Here is an 18,967-nt window from a genome sequence, read left to right as displayed (position 1 = left end):
AGACCTTCTTCTCAGATCTGGAAAAAATGGTGCTGAAATTTATATGGAGGCACAAGAGACCTCGAATAGCTAAAGCAATCTTGTACAACAAAAACAAAGCCGGAGGCATCACAATACCAGATTTCAGGACATACTACAGGGCAGTTGTAATTAAAACAACATGGTACTGGTACAGAAACAGATGGATAGACCAATGGAACAGAATTGAAACACCAGAAATCAACCCAAACATCTACAGCCAACTTATATTTGATCAAGGATCTAAAACTAATTCCTGGAGCAAGGACAGTCTATTCAATAAATGGTGCTGGGAAAACTGGATTTCCACGTGCAGAATCATGAAGCAAGACCCCTACCTTACACCTTACACAAAAATCCACTCCACATGGATTAAAGACCTAAATCTACGACCTGACACCATCAAGTTACTAGAGAACATTGGAGAAACCCTTCAAGATATTGGCACAGGCAAAGAATTTCTGGAAAAGACCCGGGAGGCACAGGCAGTCAAAGCCAAAATCAACTATTGGGATTGCATCAAATTGAGAAGTTTCTGTACTGCAAAAGAAACAGTCAGGAGAGTGAAAAGACAACCGACAGAATGGGAAAAAATATTTGCAAACTATGCAACAGACAAAGGGTTAATAACCAGAATCTACAAAGAGATCAAGAAACTCCACAAAAACAAAACCAACAACCCAATTAAGAGATGGGCCAAGGACCTCAATAGACATTTTTCAAAAGAGGAAATCCAAATGGCCAACAGGCACATGAAAAAATGTTCAAGGTCATTGGCAATCAGGGAAATGCAAATCAAAACCACAATGAGGTTTCACTTCACCCCGGTTAGAATGGCTCACATGCAGAAATCTACCAACAACAGATGCTGGCGAGGATGTGGGGAAAAAGGGACACTAACCCACTGTTGGTGGGAATGCAAACTGGTCAAGCCACTATGGAAGTCAGTCTGGAGATTCCTCAGAAACCTGAAGATAACCCTACCGTTCGACCCAGCCATCCACTCCTTGGAATTTACCCAAAGGAATTTAAATTGGCAAACAAAAAAGAGGTCTGCACCCTAATGTTTATTGCAGCTCAATTCACAATAGCTAAGACCTGGAACCAACCTAAATGCCCATCAACGATAGACTGGATAAAGAAATTATGGGATATGTACTCTTTAGAATACTATACCGCAGTAAGAAACAACGAAATCCAGTCATTTGCAACAAAATGGAGGAATCTGGAACACATCATGCTGAGTGAAATAAGCCAGTCCCAAAGGGACAAATACCATATGTTCTCCCTGATTGGTGACGACTGACTGAACACCAAGAGGGAAACCTGTTGGAGTGAGGTGGACACTATGGGAAATGGTGGCTTGATCAGCATAGCCCTGACTGTTAATGAACAACTAAATACATTATCCCTCTTAGTAGTTTTTTTATCTGTTCTACTTAATATGACTGGTTTAGATCTGTAATTGATGCACAGTTATTCTTAAGTGTTGAAAATTAACTGAAATGTGATCCCTGTTGAACATGGTGGTGGGAATGGGAGAGGGAAGAGATGTATAATTTGGGACATGCTCAGGCTGACTTGCCCCAAGTGGTGGAGTTGGAAGCATACCAGGGGATTCCAATTCAATCCCATCGAGGTGGCATGTACCAATGCCATCTCACTGTTCCAGGTGATCAGTTTCAGTTCACAGTTGGTCATGGTGAAGGGACTGGGAGTCAAAGGGAGCACATAGACAAGTCTAGTGCCTGCTAATGCTAACTGATGGAGTAAATAAAGGGGAGAGTGATCCAACATGGGAAGTGAGATACTCAGCAGACTCATAGAATGGCAGATGTCCTAAATAGCACTCTGGCCTCAGAATCAGCCCTAAAGGCATTCGGATCTGGCTGTAAAGCTCATGAGAGTATTTCAGGCATGGAAAGCCAAGACACTCTGGCAAAAGATCTCTGCGAGTGAGATCCCAGTGGAAAGAACAGGCCATCAAAGAAGGAGGTACCTTTCTCTGAAGGGAGGAAAGAACCTCCACTTTGACTATGATCTTGTCTAAACAAGATAAGAGTCGGAGAACTCAGAGGGCTTCCATAGCCTTGGAAACTCATGACTGGAGCATAGGGAGATTACTGATGCCATAGACAGGAGTGTCAATTGGTAAAGTCAACAACAGGAGTCACTGTGCACTTACTCCTCATGTAGGATCTCTGTCCTTAATGTGCTGTACATTGAGATTTAATGCTATAATGAGTACTCAAACAATATATTTCACTTTGTGTTTCTATGGGGGTGCAAACTGTTGAAATCCTTACTTAATGCATACTAAACTGATCCTCTGTAAAAAAAAAAAAAAAAAAAAAAAGAAATTATCAATTCCCAACTTGACTCTCACTGGGATTAAACATGACAATAGGTCTAATCTGATTTCATCATCATTTAAAAAAATCATCTATTATTTTTCACTTTATGTTTCTGTGTGGGAGCAAACTGTTGAAATCCATACTTAATGTATACTAAGCTGATCTTCTGTATATTAAGATAATCGAAAATGAATCTTGATGTGAATGGAAGGGGAGAGGGAGTGGGAAAGGGGAGGGTTGTGGGTGGGAGGGACGGTATGGGGGGAAAGCCATTGTAATCCATAAGTCGTACTTTGGAAATTTATATGCATTAAATAAAAGTTAAAAAAAAAAAAAAAGAAAAAAAAAAAGAAAAAAAAAGAAAGAAAATTTCATTTCTGCATTTTCATTGTCAACTCATCAACATTGTAATATTCATATTTTAATAAAATGAGTTACATGTTAAAAAAAAAAAAATCTCATATGCTGGGGCCAGCGCAATGGCTCGCATGGCTAATCCTCCACCTGCGGCACTGGCATCCCATATGGGCACCGGGTTCTAGTCCCGGTTGCTCCTCTTCCAGTCCAGATCTCTGCTGTGGCCCAGGAGGGCAGTGGAGGATGGCCCACGTGGTTGGGTCCCTGCACCGCATGGGAGGCCAGGAGGAAGCACCTGGCTCCTGGCTTTGGATCGGTGCAGCGCCGGCTAATTCCACTCCTTTTGCTAATCACATTCAAATTTATTATAGTTATGTCAGATTAAAAAGTCCAGAAAGTAGTATGATATGAAATTTTTTATGTAATTCAAAATTAATGAAGGCAAATTTTACCTCCACCTTTACAGATTTTTTTTTCCAAAATAGACTTGAAGAACCAAAGATGTATAGTTGAATATTTATATACTGAATAGAAAAAAATGAGACGTGGATTGTAAAAATGTGGCAAGGCAATGCGGCTTGAATTAGGATAGAATACTGGACGAAGAAGTGGCTGAGAAGATAAAATTTAGCCTTACAATGTTTATTTGCACAGATTTCCCTCAGCCTCAACATCCTGTCCTTGTTACAAACAACACTTTCATTCTAGTAAGGGGACATTATCTTTCACGTGAGAATTTAGTCTCCTGCTTTTAAGAAACTGGAGGCTAGAGAGATCCTCTTGCATTTGCAATTTTTCCTGGTATTTTTGACTCAAAATAGCCACTATGGTAGTGTGGCACATTTTACAGTGATGTATTCATAAACCCTTCAAAAGCTTCTCCCATCTGTCTCTCAGGACTGAACACAGTGTAAGAGCAATAGATAAGAGAGGGAAATGGTTGTACCTGGTGAAACGTGTCAGCTCACCACTCCTTCACCTTGTTTTCCCTCTATTCCAGTTTTGATGGCATATATGTTCTTCTGCAGCATGAAGATGTTGAGACAAAACAGAAATGCCAAATGACTAATACTGCGGTACTATGACTTCTGAGTGTCCAAATGCTAGCTTTTCTTTGATGGAACAGTTTTTTTATTTTTTTGTTTTTGTTTTTAATGTTTTCTAGACTCACTCTGATCCAAATATCCTCATATTTTCTGGGAAGCTCCAAAATCAGGTTCCCTAGGAGCAGATGCCTGTTCACTCCTGTACTCAGAATATGCACCTCATATCATATAGCCTTTTTCAAATTCTGGGTTAGCATAGGGCATTCTTCTTTTTAAATTAATGATTTATTTGAAGAGAAAGAGAAAGAGAGAGATCTCATCTGCTGATTCACTACTCAAATTCCTTGAGCCAGAAACACAATCCAGGTCTCCAGGTGAGTGGCAATAATGCAACTATTTCTAAATCACTAATTTGAAGTTCTGGTTCACATTACTGAATCTTGTATACACATGAATCACTCAACTTATGGCAAAAATTTGTCTTTTTGCTGACCTCCTGACATGATCCAACCCATCCTTGTCAAAGTGCAAATATGACAGAACAAATAGAATTAAGTTCACATGAAGGGGTTGACACTGTGGCATAGAGGGTAAAGCCGCTGCCTGAAGTGCTGACATCCTATGTGGGTACTGGTTCGAGATCCAGCTGCTGTATTTCTGATCCAGCTCTTTGCTATGGCCTGGGAAAGTACAAGAAGATGGTCCAAGTCCTTGCACCCCTGAACCTGCGTGGGAGACCCAGAAGAAACTCCCAGCTCCTGGCTTCTAATTGGCATGGCTCCGGCCATTGTGGCCATCTGGAGAGTGAACCAGTAGATGGAAGACTTCTCTCTGTCTCTGTCTGCCTCTCTCTCTCTCTGCCTCTACCTCTCTGTTATTCTGCCTTTCAAATAAATAAATAGGTCACTTGAAATGTCCATATATTTTTGAAGCCTCTTGTATTATTTTGTGTTTCTGAGTAAACTCTTACTTCTATCTCTGTTTTCACTACCTCTATAAAATAACACCAACGTCTCCTTCTTTATAGTATCAGAAAAAAATTAGCCTAGGTTTTCAAGTAGATTAATATCCCCAAGGAAAAGATAAGGTGGTGTACAGAGGATATCAGTACAATTAACTTTTGACAAATGAAAACTATTTTGCATCTCATACAAAGCTATTTTAGAGACTACACAGAGAAATGTTTGTAAAGACAAAGCAATCAGTATTCTCATTAAAATGACCCAGCTCATGGTCATTATTTTTTTCTCAGGAATAATAGTAAGGTTTTGATATGCATTGTGTGGGCTGAAACTGTAAATCAGTCCTCTCTCAGGGAAGAGGCATTTTACTGTGACATTCCTTTTGCATCAGTTATTTTAAAGTAGTACTACTTCAATTAATTATAGTTAATTTCTAGAATAAAGTCATGTTAATGGGAAATGCAGTAGCCAGAGAAATCATCTTAAAAGGATTAAAGATTTTTCAAATTAAAGGTTATTTTAAAAGTCTAAAGACCTAGGCCAGCGCCGCAGCTTAATAGGCTAATCCTTGGCCTGTGGCGCCGGCACCCCGGGCTCTAGTCCCTGTTGGGGTGCCGGATTCTGTCCCGGTTGCCCCTCTTCCAGCACCCGCATGGGAGACCAGGAGAAGCACCTGGCTCCTCCTGCCTTCGGATCAGCGCGGTGCGCCGGCCGCAGCAGCCATTGGAGGGTGAACCAACAGTAAAGGAAGACCTTTCTCTCTGTCTCTCTCTCTCTCACTGTCCACTCTGCCTGTAAAAACAAAAAACAAACAAACAAAAAAAAGTCTAAAGACCTATTACTATCTAGTATTCCTTACATAAGGAATCTAACAAGCCAAATTCATAGTAACAAAGCAGAATAGTGATTGCCAAGGTGCAGGGGAGAAAGAAATGTACACTAATCAAAGCATACAAAGTTTTAGTTAGGCAAGATGAATTAAGTGCTAGAGATCTACTGTATGGTATAATGCCTGTAGTTAATAAGACTATATTATATACATAAGATTTTTTTCTAACAGCCCATAATTTATGCTATTGTCTTTTTTATTTCTTTGTTTTTATTAATACATGTAATTCATAGGTAGTTTTAAGAAGATAATCATACTTCCTCTCTCCTTTGTTCTCTCCCAAACTCCCTCTTTCCCTCCCTTCTTTTCTTTTCGTTAATTTTTTCAAGGACAAAATTTTATCCACTCTATAATCCAAGGCTTAATTCACCAGTAACTATAAAATTCAACAAGAAGTAGGAAGACCACAGTATAAGCAAGGGCTAAAAATAACAATCATATCACGAGGTGTCCATTTCATTCCTGTAGTTTTTTTTTTTTTTTGTATTCTGTATTAACTTCTGCACATCAAAAAAAAAAATAAATAAAATAAAATTGCTGTGAGGCAAGATAAACAAATACAAGTGAAATGCATATTTATTATTACAAGAATTTCCCTCATAGACTTTACAAGTCTGAAAGAAAAAGGTCAGCAATTACTCTTTTCTGAAGCTATGGCCTAATTGCTTCATTAGATGTTACAGTGTGCTTTACATGCACGCATTCCTGCCAAGCATCTTGCATTGAACAAACACCTGCAATTTCTCTGCCCCTTTAAAGAGCAACCATTTTTAACAGCAGCGATAATAAACATTCATTAAATACTTAGTGCCAGATCATTTTGTACATGCTTTCAGAATTTCATTTACTTTATCCTCAAACTAAACTAGTCAATAAGTTATCCTTTAATTACAGAGAAGGAACTGAAGCAATGAGATATTAAATGGTTACCAAGATCACACAATTTGTCACTGGAAGAACAGAGTAGAACAAAGACTGCTATTTACTCTTAAATCCTATACTAGATTACAATAAGGTCAGCGAAATATAGAGCAAGTGAAAGGGTAACCCACCCCATAGAAGACCAATATCAAAATCTTTATGAAGATATTAAAATTCTTTAAAATGCTATGTAAGTCTCAAGGCATATTTGTTATAATACTACCTAATAAAACAGAGGAAAAAGAATACTTTTTTTTTTTTTTTGACAGGCAGAGTGGACAGTGAGACAGAGAGAAAGAAAGGTCTTCCTTTGCCGTTGGTTCACCCTCCAATGGCTGCTGCGGCTGGTGCGCTGCGGCCGGTGCACTGTGCTGATCTGAAGACAGGAGCCAGGTGCTTCTCCTGGTCTCCCATGGGGTGCAGGGCCCAAGCACTTGGGCCATCCTCCACTGCACTCCCAGGCCACAGCAGGGAGCTGGCCTGGAAGGGGGGCAACCGGGACAGAATCCGGCGCCCTGACCGGGACTAGAACCTGGTGTACCGGCACCGCAGGCAAGAATTAGCCTATTGAGCCGCGGCACCGGCCAAGAATACTTCTTACACTGCTCAGGCTAGTACAAAAAATATCATCAATTAGGTGGCTTTTAAAGATAGAAATGTGTTTCCTACTGTTCCTGACGCTGAGAAGTTCAAGATCAAACTGAGAGGAGATTCAGTGTCCTATGAAGGTCTAATTTCTTACTCAAAGATGTCCCTTCCCACAGTGTCTTCAAATGGTGGAATAGGTGGAGGATGTTTCTTGGACCTCTTTATGAAGGTATTAATCCCATCAATGAAGATTCTTCCCATGTGATCTAACTTTCTAAGCACCCCACCTTCTGATACCATCACCTGGTGAGTGAGGAGATCAAGCTTTGAGTCATCACTGGGAAGGAGAGAATACAATGATGCAGTCCATGATAAATCCAAAGACGTTTATACTTTATTTGCTGAATATTAAGACTGGAGGCTCACCCACAAAAAGCCACAACTAATCTGTTGTGAAATGGTAAAATATTATCAAAACTCAAGATACTTTCATGTATTATGAAAACAAGATACTTTCATGTATTATGAAAACATTATGGCTGTCTTTGCAGTGTAGCAAGTAAAGCTACCACCTGTGATGCCCCAACATCGCATATAGACACTATTTGGAGTCCCAGCTGCTCCACTTCTGTTCCAGCTCCTTGCTAACAGCCTGGGAAAAGCAGGGGAAGATTGCCCCACATTTGCACCGCTGCCACCCACGTGCTATACCAGTATGAAGCAAGTGGCTCCTGGCTTTGGCTTGACCCAGCCCTGGCTGTTGCGGCCTTTTAGGGAATGAACCAGATGATGGAATATCTCTCTTTCTGTCTCTCCCTCTTTTTGTAACCCTGATTTTCAAATAAATAAATAAAGCTTTTTTTTTAAAGAAAATGTTGCTAGTCTTCACTGAAAGAAAAAGAAAAGAAAAATTTTAACTTGTAAAAAACATCTTTCTAGACTATTTCCATGAATATTTTTTAAGAAGTTAGACCTTTTAGGACAGCACTGTGGCCACTGCCTGTATTGCCAGCATCCCATATGGGTGCCCGTTTGAATCCTGGCTGCTTTACTTCCAATCCAGCTCCCTTCTAATGTGCCTGGGAAAGCAGCAGAAAATGGCCCAATTGCTTGGGCCTCTGCACCTGCATGGGAACTCCTGTCTCCTGGCTTCAGATCTGCCTAGCCCAGACATTGGTCATTTGGGGAGTGAAGCAGAAGATGGAAGATTCTCTCTTTCTCTCTCTCTCCCCCGCTTCTTTCTGTGTATTTCAAATAAATAAGTAAATCTTTTAAAAATTAAAAATAATAAAAAATTTAGACCTTTTATATATTTATATTATATATTACAGTATTTTATATTATATATATAATATATATGGTTTTAAGCACATCACATTTTTTTAAGGTCTGGAAGTCTTTAAAATTTGTAATGCCAAGAGCCAGGAATTCCATTAAAGTGTCTCATGGTGGTTACAGTGTCTAAGTGCTTGGACCATCATCTGCTGCCTCCCAAGCAAATTAGTAGGAAATTTTGACCGGAAGCAGAGTAACTGCAACTCAAACAAGGCACTCAAATATGTCGTGCAGGTGTTTTAAGCAGCAGCTTAACCTGCTGTCCCACAACACACGCCTCGGTATATCTTTAAATCCCAAACAGCTGGCTTGCCTTTGTCTGGGATCTGCATGAATCTGTAGTAGCAGCTGGGTACGGACATCCTGAAGCATAGTGAACAGAATGAGAAGGCTCCAAGATGGACTAACTTTTGTCAAATGTGTTAAGTTTTCTGATTCAGTAATTTTTTTCAATCTATTAGTGTCTAAAGAACATGTGCCACTTTTAAATTGAACTCTAACCCTACTCTACCTTTGGGTTCTAACCCTCCTCTGCATTTTCAGTTTCCTGGTTTCTTCTAACTATTGAGGAGTGACTTGCACTATTGCTTCCATTTGGGAGGAGAGAAAATGATTGAGCTGGCGGGAGTTGGTGAACTTGAAGTGACTCCAGCATGTTCCGCTTCCTTGGTTGGAATTTTTCTGAGACCAGAGTTTTACAAGGGATTAGAATAAGAAGAAATCCATATTATAGAACAAAAGATGCTGAGATTGAATTGAAAGATGTAGATTATTATAAATTTTGTTTCACTTGTTAGATCTGTAATAGACAAGATTTTCAACCACTGGAGCTGGTATAGCTTTAGGTGTCAAGTGAGAATAACTTTGATCTCACAACCTAGTATAACTATTAGAGGAGCTAACTGATACAAAAACACTGGGTAATTCATACCAAAAACTAAAAGTGTTTATATAAAGGAACTTTACACAGTCAATGGAAAATGGCATTGAAATGTAAGTTTATTTGATGGCCAAAAAAAGTGAAAATCATGTGTATTTCTTTCATAATATACATTTTCCAAGAACCTTTAGAAGACATCTCATATATAAAAGCACAATAGATATAAATAATAAACTAATAAGGTTTAAGAGTATTAATCATTATATTAAGTGTTATTAAAATTAATTATTGGGCAATCAACACCAAATGCTCTTATATCATATCTTTGGTATTGCTTGATCACTTGAGGGAAAATTTAACTTTAGTGGAACAAATGGATGAGTTATATATTTCATAGAGTTGTTATTATATTCTTAACAAGAAAGTTCATAAGCTGACTTTGAAATTCAAGTTTGAAATTTCCATTACATAAATAAATAGATGATAGAAAGATAGATAGCTGATAAACAAGTAGGTAGTTTTAAGTGGGCCTTAATGTATAAATTAAGCTGACAATGTTCTTTAGAAGTCTAAAATAAAATACTCTTTTTCAGTTGGACTGAGCAGTTTTTCTCATTTCACAGGTATCTAAAATTAACCTGATCTTTCTTTCTGGTGACTTTTTTCTTTTCTTTTTCTTTTTTTTTTTAGGATTTATTTATTTGTTTGAAATATAGAGTTACAGAGAGGCAAAGGCAGAGAGAGAGAGAGAGATCTTCCATCTGCTGGTTCACTCCCCAAATGGTAGCAACAGCAGGAGCTAGGCCTATATGAAACCAAGAGCCCAGGTTTCCAATGTGGGTGCAGGGACCCAAGGACTTTGGCCATCTTCTGCTGCTTTCCAAAGTCATTAGCAAGGAGCTAAGATCAGAAGTGCAGCAACCAAGAATCGAACTGGCCCCCATATGGGATGCTGGAACTACAGGCAGCAGCTTTACGCATTATTCCACAGGGCCATCCACTCTTTTTAGTGATTTACCAAGACTTTCACATTTGTCAAGAAAAAGCATTGATCCTCAGGGATTTAAACACTTTTTAAATGAAACTGCTGTACTCATATTTCAAAATCAAGGTCCTCTCAATTATAATTACAAGTAGGGTCTTAACACAGAGGCCTATTTTTCCATGGATGATTTTCTTGGGACAAGAAATGCAGAAAATTGTTCCTGTTCAACAAACCACTACATAAGCAAGCAGGTATTATCTGGAATCAAGCACTAAAGAGAACAGCTATGCCAGTAACAAAATATAGTGGCATAAGCAGAGCTTAGTATGTATTTTTCTACTGAAATAAAAAAAAAAAAGATTCTTTCTCCCAAAGCTGTCTCCATCAGCTTCTGAAAAGTATTTGATTTTTAGATCTTATTTAAAACTTGAGCCTTCATTTCTGAGGCCTAATATAGGAGCAATCCCATAAAGTGCTTAGAATTTAATTCTATAAAGATGTGCATTCCAGTCAATTTTTTTTAATTATAGAGGAATTGGGTTCATCTATCCACATTTGCAATTCAAAATCATGGGTCCTTTTTGTATAGTAATTCCCAACTTATGCCCTAATTTTAATACAGATTGATCAAGTACTACAAATATTTCAGTGTGAATAGTGTTAACTTATCCTATTCAAGTGTGATGACAGCTAGTAAATAAGTATAATAAACTAATTAATGTGTTGACAAATAAGCCATAAAATTTACTTGATTGGGAATAGTATATCTATTTCTGTTAGTCTTGTATAGTCCTCATCCATGTTAAATATAAATATTTTTCTCCCAGTTCCTAAACATGCAGGTTTGATGTTAGACACTTATTCTTCTTTCATCCCTTCTTAAGAAAAAAAAAATTCCACTACATATTATCAGATTAAAATTCAAGTAAATTTTTAACCACACATTACTTTTCAAGTAAATCAGACTGCTCCTTTGGACATAAAAATCAGAGAAAAAGTTAGACCTAATTCTTATGTATTCTAGGAGTAGCAGCACCTATGAAAATGAGTTCTATTTAGTCTCCAAATTATTGGTGGGAATTGTAAACAGCAAAGGCACGTAAAGTCGCTTCATTTATTTCCTTTGTCTTACACAATCTTCTGCATATGTTCATGCTTACACATATGCAGAAATACGGGTACAAACAATGCTCTTATAGTATCATGTATATAAGACAATTCTATCACAATTCAAGATAAAGTCTTCAAATATGTATGTAACTATACAAACATCACTAACACAATAGTTTGACATTATTCTTCCTAGATTCCTATCCATCTTTTTTCAACAATTCTTAATAATTTTGAAAATATCAGAAATATACAGTAAGCATCTTTATATTAATGAGTATCAATTTGGTAGTTTGTATATAATATATACAATACCATCTTATTATCTCATGTAACCAAATTTATAGGCCTGTTAGTACATACATTTTCCAATAACTGAAATTAGGTGTTTCTCAGGAACTGTGTTTACACAACTAAGGTCACATGAGCAAGTTTTGCAAGTTCAACTAAAGCAACAGTTTCTTCTTTCTGAGCATTTATATGTGCAGTACCATGAAAAATATACATTTATAATCCAGAGCAAAAGATCACATGTTTTTATCGAAATTTAGAGGAGAAAATTAAAATAATTGTATTTTCAAGAAAAAAGGCATTTAAATGTGAAAAAAATGGAATAGTGCTGTTTGTCTCCACCAAACTCCTGTGTCTTAATTCCTCAATATGGCAGTGTTGGGAAGTGGGGCTTCATATGTGGTATTTGGATCATGGAGACAGAGATCTTGCTAATAGATTAATGCAAACTAGTAGGAGTTAGGAATTGTTACTCTCATGAGAACAAAAGGAAGATAAGCATATGAAAGAGTTATCTGTATCCCTCATGTTTATAGTAGCTCAATTCACAATAGCTAGGAAATGAAATCAACCCAGATGTCCATCAACTGATGACTGGATAAAGAAATTATGGTATTTTTCAATATGAAATAATACTCAACTGTCAAAAAAATTTTAATAAAAGAAAAGAAATCCTGTCTTTTGCAACAAAATGGATGCCACTGGCAACTATTATACTTGACAGAATAAGCCAGTCCCCAAAAGATAAATATTTGCCCTGATCTGGAGTAATTAATAGAATACGTAAGATGTAATGTATTGGGGTGAAATAGACATTTTGAGATTGGATAATTGCTTAAAGCCTTTGTCTTTACTTTTGAGGAACAATGTTTTTTACTTAATACTATTTGTTGAACTCTTTATTTACTGTAGAGTTAATATTATGTATATACAATAAACTGAAAATAGGTCTTTGTTAAAATTAATAGTAGGAATAGGAGTGGGAGGAGGAACAAGTGTTGGAGTGTAGGCAGGATGGAGGTAGAATTGGAAGCATCACTATGTTCCTATATCTGTATATATGAAATACATGAAACTTGTATATCTTAAACAAAAATGTTTAAAAAGAGAGAAAAGAAGACTGGGTTGGTCTCTACAATAATGTGCTGTTACATTGCAAAGTTATCATAGATGTTTTATCTCTCCTGCATGTGCCCCTTTGTCCACAAGCTTTCCACAATGATATCCTCATCAGAAGCTGAACAGATTACCAACTCCTTGTTCTTGGACTTCCAGAAACATGAGCCAAAATATAACTCTTTTCTGTGTAATTTAGCCAGGTTCAGATATTCTGTTAGAGAAACAAAAAACAGACTGAGATACAGGAGAAGAACAAGTAAGGTAAACTTGAATAACTTTTTTTTTTTATCTAGACATAATCACAACTGTTTCCAAGCAGTCAGAAATTTTCCTCCTAAATATGCAAAAATACATTCAGTATTTCAAATCATAGATTGCTGATTTGATGAATATTTTTGTTATTATAAGTTTTGTTAGTTTTAAAAGTTAACATTTTTGCCACATTCACTTAAATTGAAGATATTATGTACACACACACATACTATTTTCTTGAGAATAGATATTAATATGACAAACGGATTCGTGACAATGATCATAATGTAGGGGAAGAAGTGTATATTGTCATTCATGTGGCATTATTCAGTGAAGCAATATTAAGAACGGCATGACATACAAATGGCATGACATCCAAACAACAGAGAGAGAGAAAGGAATGACACAGCGAAAGATCTTTCATCTGCTTTTCACCTCCCAAATGCTCACAATGGCCAGGGGTTGTCAAGGTCAAAGCCAGTAGCCAGGAACTCAATTCTGGTCTCCCACAAAGGTAGCAGGGGACGAAGTACTTGGGCCATCTTCTGGTGCCTTCCCAGCCATATTAGCACTAATATAGAAGTAAAGCAGCTGAGACTCAAAAATCAGTACTCCAACATGGTGTGCCTATGTTTCAAGCAGAAGTTTAATTACAATGTGCCACAATGCTGGCCCCTTGAAGAACATCTTAAATGCTTCTAACTTCTCTTTGCAAGTTTTTGTGTGGACATAAATTTTTCAACCCATTTAGTAAGTTCCTGAGAGTGCATTCTCTCCATTGTATAGGAAGATTATGTTTGGCTTTGAAAACACCACCCAGACTGTCTTCCAAAATGTCCACACCAGTCTGCATCTTCCAGTCATGAATGAGAGTATGCTGATTGACAGAATAATGCTGTTTTTAAAAAAAAAAAAACATTTTAATAAGTAAATAGTGACATTTCATTGTTGTTTAATTTGCACTTACCCAATAACAATATGTTGCAGTCCTTAATGTTTATTTATAATTAGATTATCTTCTTTTCTGAGGTGTCTGTTCCATGTTTCACCAAGTTTTTAATTGTGTTGTGAGTTTTCTTATTGCAGACATTTGAGATTTCTCTCCATAATTTGTATAAAAGGCCTGTACCAAATGTTTGCTTTGTGAATTTTCCCCCAATCTGTAGCTTACCCTTTCATTCTCTGAACAGTGTTTCAGAAAAATAATTTTTAATTTTAACAAAGTCCAACTATTCTATTTTTTTAGTATAGAAGGCACTTTTGATATTGTTTCTGAAAAAATCCATTACTAAACACAAGACCATATGGCTTTTCTCCTTTATTATCTTCTAGAAGGCTTATAATTTTGCATTTTACATTTGGGTCTATGATTCATTTTAAGTCCATTTTTATGAAAGATATAAAATATGTGTCTAGGTTAAGGACAGACATTGTAAACTTTGGAGACAAGCTTGGATGCCAGAGAAAGAATTTTTAAACCTCTCTTCCTCTATTATTTTATCTGTCTCAGCCTGAACTTCAAAGTGTCTGCATCTTTTTTTTTTTCTTTTTCTTTTTCTTTTTTTTTTTCTTTTGACAGGCAGAGTGGACAGTGACAGAGAGAGACAGAGAGAAAGGTCTTCCTTTTTCCGTTGGTTCACCCCCCAGTGGCTGCTGCGGCCCGTGCACCGCACTGATCCAAAGCCAGGAGCCAGGTGCTTCTCCTGGTCTCCCATGCAGGTGCAGGGCCCATAGCACTTGGGCCATCCTCCACTGCACTCCAGAGCCACAGCAGAGAGCTGGACTAGAAAAGGGGCAACCAGGACAGAATCTGGAGCCCGGACAGGGACTAGAACCCAGGGTGCCAGTGCCGCAGGCGGAGGATTAGCCTATTGAGCCGCGGCACCGGCCCTGAATATTTTTCAAGTTCAGTTAACAACAGAACCTCTTGTGTCTCCATTTCTCCATCTGTACAGAGATACTCATAGTTCATATTCATAGGAATGTTACAAAATAAAATCAATATTTAAGTGCTTAGAACAAAACGACACATTGTATATATTATAAAAGTATTTGAGAAATAAATAAAATTTAAGCTCAAATTATCTCTAACGTGAAAATATGCTCATGATCACTAGCCATTAGGGAAATGCAAAGAAACACTAAACTAAGACTTCACCTAACCCAAGTTAGAATGGCTGTCATCTAAAAATCAAAAAATAAAAAATGTTGGTGAGGATTGTAGGGGAAAAGGTACCCTAACACATATTTGGTAGGAAAGTAAACTAGTACAACCATTATAGAAGACACTATGGAGAGTCCTCAGAAATATGAATATAGACCTACCATACGACCCAGTCATTCCAGTATGGGAATTTATCCAAAGGAAATGAAATTAGCATATCAAAAAGTTATCCATATTTCTGTGTATGTAGCAGCTCAATTCACAATAGCTAAGGTAAGGAATCAACCCACACATCTATCAACTATTGACTGAATAAAGAAATTATAGTATACATACACAATGGAATACTACTCAGTTGTAAAAAGGAATGGAATCTTGTCTTTCACAACAACTCAGATGCATCTGGAGACCATCATGCTTAGTGAAATAAGTGAATCCCAAACTGAGAAATATTATGTTTTCCCTGATTAGTGGTAACCAATATACAGAGTACAAAAAAAGTAATGTAAATGAGCAAAATTGACAAGTTGACATTTGATTATTGTTTTTTTTTTTTTTTTTTTTTTTTTTTTGACAGGCAGAGTGGACAGTGAGAGAGAGAGACAGAGAGAAAGGTCTTCCTTTTGCCGTTGGTTCACCCTCCAATGGCCGCCGCTGCAGCCGGCGCACCGCGCTGATCCTGGCAGGAGCCAGGAGCCAGGTGCTTTTCCTGGTCTCCCATGGGGTGCAGGGCCCAAGCACCTGGGCCATCCTCCACTGCACTCCCTGGCCATAGCAGAGAGCTGGCCTGGAAGAGGGGCGACCGGGACAGAATCCGGCGCCCCAACCGGGACTAGAACCCGGTGTGCCGGCGCCGCAAGGTGGAGGATTAGCCTATTGAGCCACGGCGCCGGCCCTTGATTATTGTTTATAGCCCTTGTCTATACTCTTGAGGAACAGTGGTTTTTCTACTTACTGCTTGTTGAATTCTTTATATAGTGGAAAGTTAAGCTTGCATTATAAATAAAATTGAAAATATGTCATGGTGAAAATTAAGAGACAAATAAGTAAATAAGGAGGAGGGGGGATATAAGTGAGGGAGGGAAAGAGGGTATGATGGGAAGTATTGTTCTGTTCTTAAAACTGTATATATGAAGTACACAAAATTTGTCCCCTTTATATAAATGTTTAAAAAGTTAAAAGGTTGGCACTGTGTTTTAAACCTTTTCAAGCCCTAGCAAATAACAGTTTGCTGATTTTGTCTTTTTATTTCATGTGTTCCTTTCTGAATGACTGAAGTTGATGGGGAGGTGCCTGTGTTCACGCATGAACCAGGATATAAAGTGGGGAATGCGATCTGCCTCATGGTCAGTGTAATAATGGTGGATCCAGAACTTTGGATCAGAGAATCTGGGCATAGCCATGGTTGTCGCTTTAACTATTATTCTATGAGGAATTCCTCCTTGGACAGCCATAACAACTCTGACATTTATTTATTCATTATTTTCAGTGCATGAGGTAAGCACTCTTTTGGTAAACAGGGATAGAAATAGTTTCTCGAGAAAGAGTAGTCCTGGTTTCGCATTGTGCTTTGCACCTCAGACCATGGCTGCCCGATGCAGCCAGTTCTGAGTTCTCAGTCTGGAAAGAATGATCAGGAAAATAACAGTGTAGCATCAATAATATAATAAGGTTTTCCAAAAACCTTCTGAAACCCTTGACTGATTGCCTTTTTTGTACTTTTATGTCTTGTAATGCTTGCTTTTTTCTCTTTTAGTTCCTACTCTCGCTTAACTCTCAGTGTCTCAATTTAATTTAATTTGTAACACTCCTTTTCCAAGAGCTTTTATCTGTTTTCTCACTTCTTCACTACATGTTATCTGTGTTCATTTACATTCTCTGACCCCTTTATGTCCCAAGAGGCTGCTTTGTATCAGTGCTCAGCTTACTGCAAATTAGCGTTTGCCTAATAGTTGTACTGACATGAATAGTGTAAATATACCCTGACATGAAAGAAGGATATGTCACAATCAGAGCTTGTATATAAAGTAAATGACACTCAAAGCTCTTAAAAGAAATAAAGACAAGTGGAACTCCAGGCTATAAAAAAAGTTTTTTATTGAAAAAAAAATGTATACCCTCAGTCTCAGCATGGCGCATATGCATTTTGTGTGTGAACATGAACATGAAAGGAAAGAGGAGAAGTTGCTTCTGCAAAGTGATCTGTTCAGTCACCATTTCAAAACTTGACTCAAAGTCATCTCATTAAAGTGACCCTTATTCTCACAGTCCGTCCCTAAACTCTGAGGAATTTTACTTTATGTGTTTACCACTAGCTAGTTCAAGGTCTCTCAGTCTTGGCATTATTGAGATTTTAGCCAGATAATTATTTGTGGCAGGGGGCTGCTCTGAGCTTTGTGACATATTTAGCAGCATATTTGGCCTCAATACTCTAGATGCTAATAGCACTCTGCCCGTTCCCACCCCCTTCACTTGTGAACAACAACAAAAATCTCTAGGCATTGCCAGATGTCCTGTAGTGGACAAAATTTCCCCTAATTGAGAGCTGTTGTGGTAGATACTTTAAAAACTATTTTCTGGGGATGTTTAAAGTCATGGGAACAGGATATTGTGAGATGAAGCACTTTGAAGTAAACATGAGTTAGAAACTTGGGCAGAACTTCAAAGAATGATGTTAAAGTTTTTGTGTTATCTCAGCCTCTGAATCATTCCATTTTATACTTGGTGTTTGTTTTCGTCGAGTAGAAATCTTCAACAACTAGCACTGCAAAAGTAAGTCATATATTGTTTTTATGGTAAAGTAAACAAAGCTCCTTCTTTGAGGATCACTCAGCTTTTTTCATGGACCCTTTATTTGAGATATAGTTGTGCCAGTTTCTATAGCTGAGGAAAACAGACTCCAAAAAGTAAAACCTCTTCTAAGGTATCTAACCAGTTTTTCAGAGACCAAGAAGAAATCTAGAGTGCTAACTGCAGAGATTCCTAAATTTGACAGAAGCTCAAAAATATCACCTTCACAAATCTGGTTAGATTGTACACTTGTCCATACCTCAGGAAAGCAGATTTATCACTCACAGACAGCAAAGATAAAAGGAACCATAGAATCCAAACAAGCTAGTCTCAAGGCTCAAGAAAGCCACCAGAGTAGATAGACAAGTCTGTATGTGCCGGTACCACAGATGAGAGACCCCAAAGCACTGCATTCTGGGCTTTATACCCTTGATGCTACTTGACAGGATGAACTCAAGCACCGTGGGATAGCTTGTCTTTAAAGGAATGAGGATATGCCCTAGGTTGTTCCAGATATTTCTTTCTTATCTCAGGATATTTGTTTCCTTGTACATTCTGCCCAAAAATGCCCATAAGGAGAACTATCAGCCAAGATATTCTGAAGACTTAACTAACTGCAATTCACCCCTGACCCGAGTGCCTCCTGCTAGCAAAGCTATTCCTCTGAATGTGTCTAGTGACCTTCCTGGATCTGGAAGCAGAAGTTTGTCTCATCAAGTTGATGCTGCATTAGGGTAATATTTCCGAGTTATGCTAGAAGACTAGACTCGGAAGTACCACTAGTGATTATAGAATGAACAAACCTGATTGGAGCAGGAACCTAGGTCAGAACCCAAATAATCCAAGTGAAAAGTTATTAAAGGCATTGAAGAGGTGCCAGAGCTGTGCCGTAGCAGGTAAAGCAAC

The 18,967-nt window shown here is 37.9% G+C and overlaps 1 protein-coding gene across 1 annotated transcript in view; it reads left to right on the top strand.

Annotated features, from left to right (window-relative positions):
- Nucleotides 1-18,967, top strand: part of ANO3 (anoctamin 3) — a 419,821-nt gene that overhangs the window by 21,994 nt on the left and 378,860 nt on the right. The gene's annotated exons all lie outside the window — the stretch shown is intronic.

The sequence above is a fragment of the Oryctolagus cuniculus genome, chromosome 1, assembly GCF_051225735.1.
Source record: "Oryctolagus cuniculus isolate XC-2025 breed Fujian yellow rabbit chromosome 1, ASM5122573v1, whole genome shotgun sequence".
Taxonomy (NCBI): domain Eukaryota; kingdom Metazoa; phylum Chordata; class Mammalia; order Lagomorpha; family Leporidae; genus Oryctolagus; species Oryctolagus cuniculus.
Note: the sequence above shows the minus strand (reverse complement) of the source record. Positions and strands in the feature narration are given on the sequence as shown.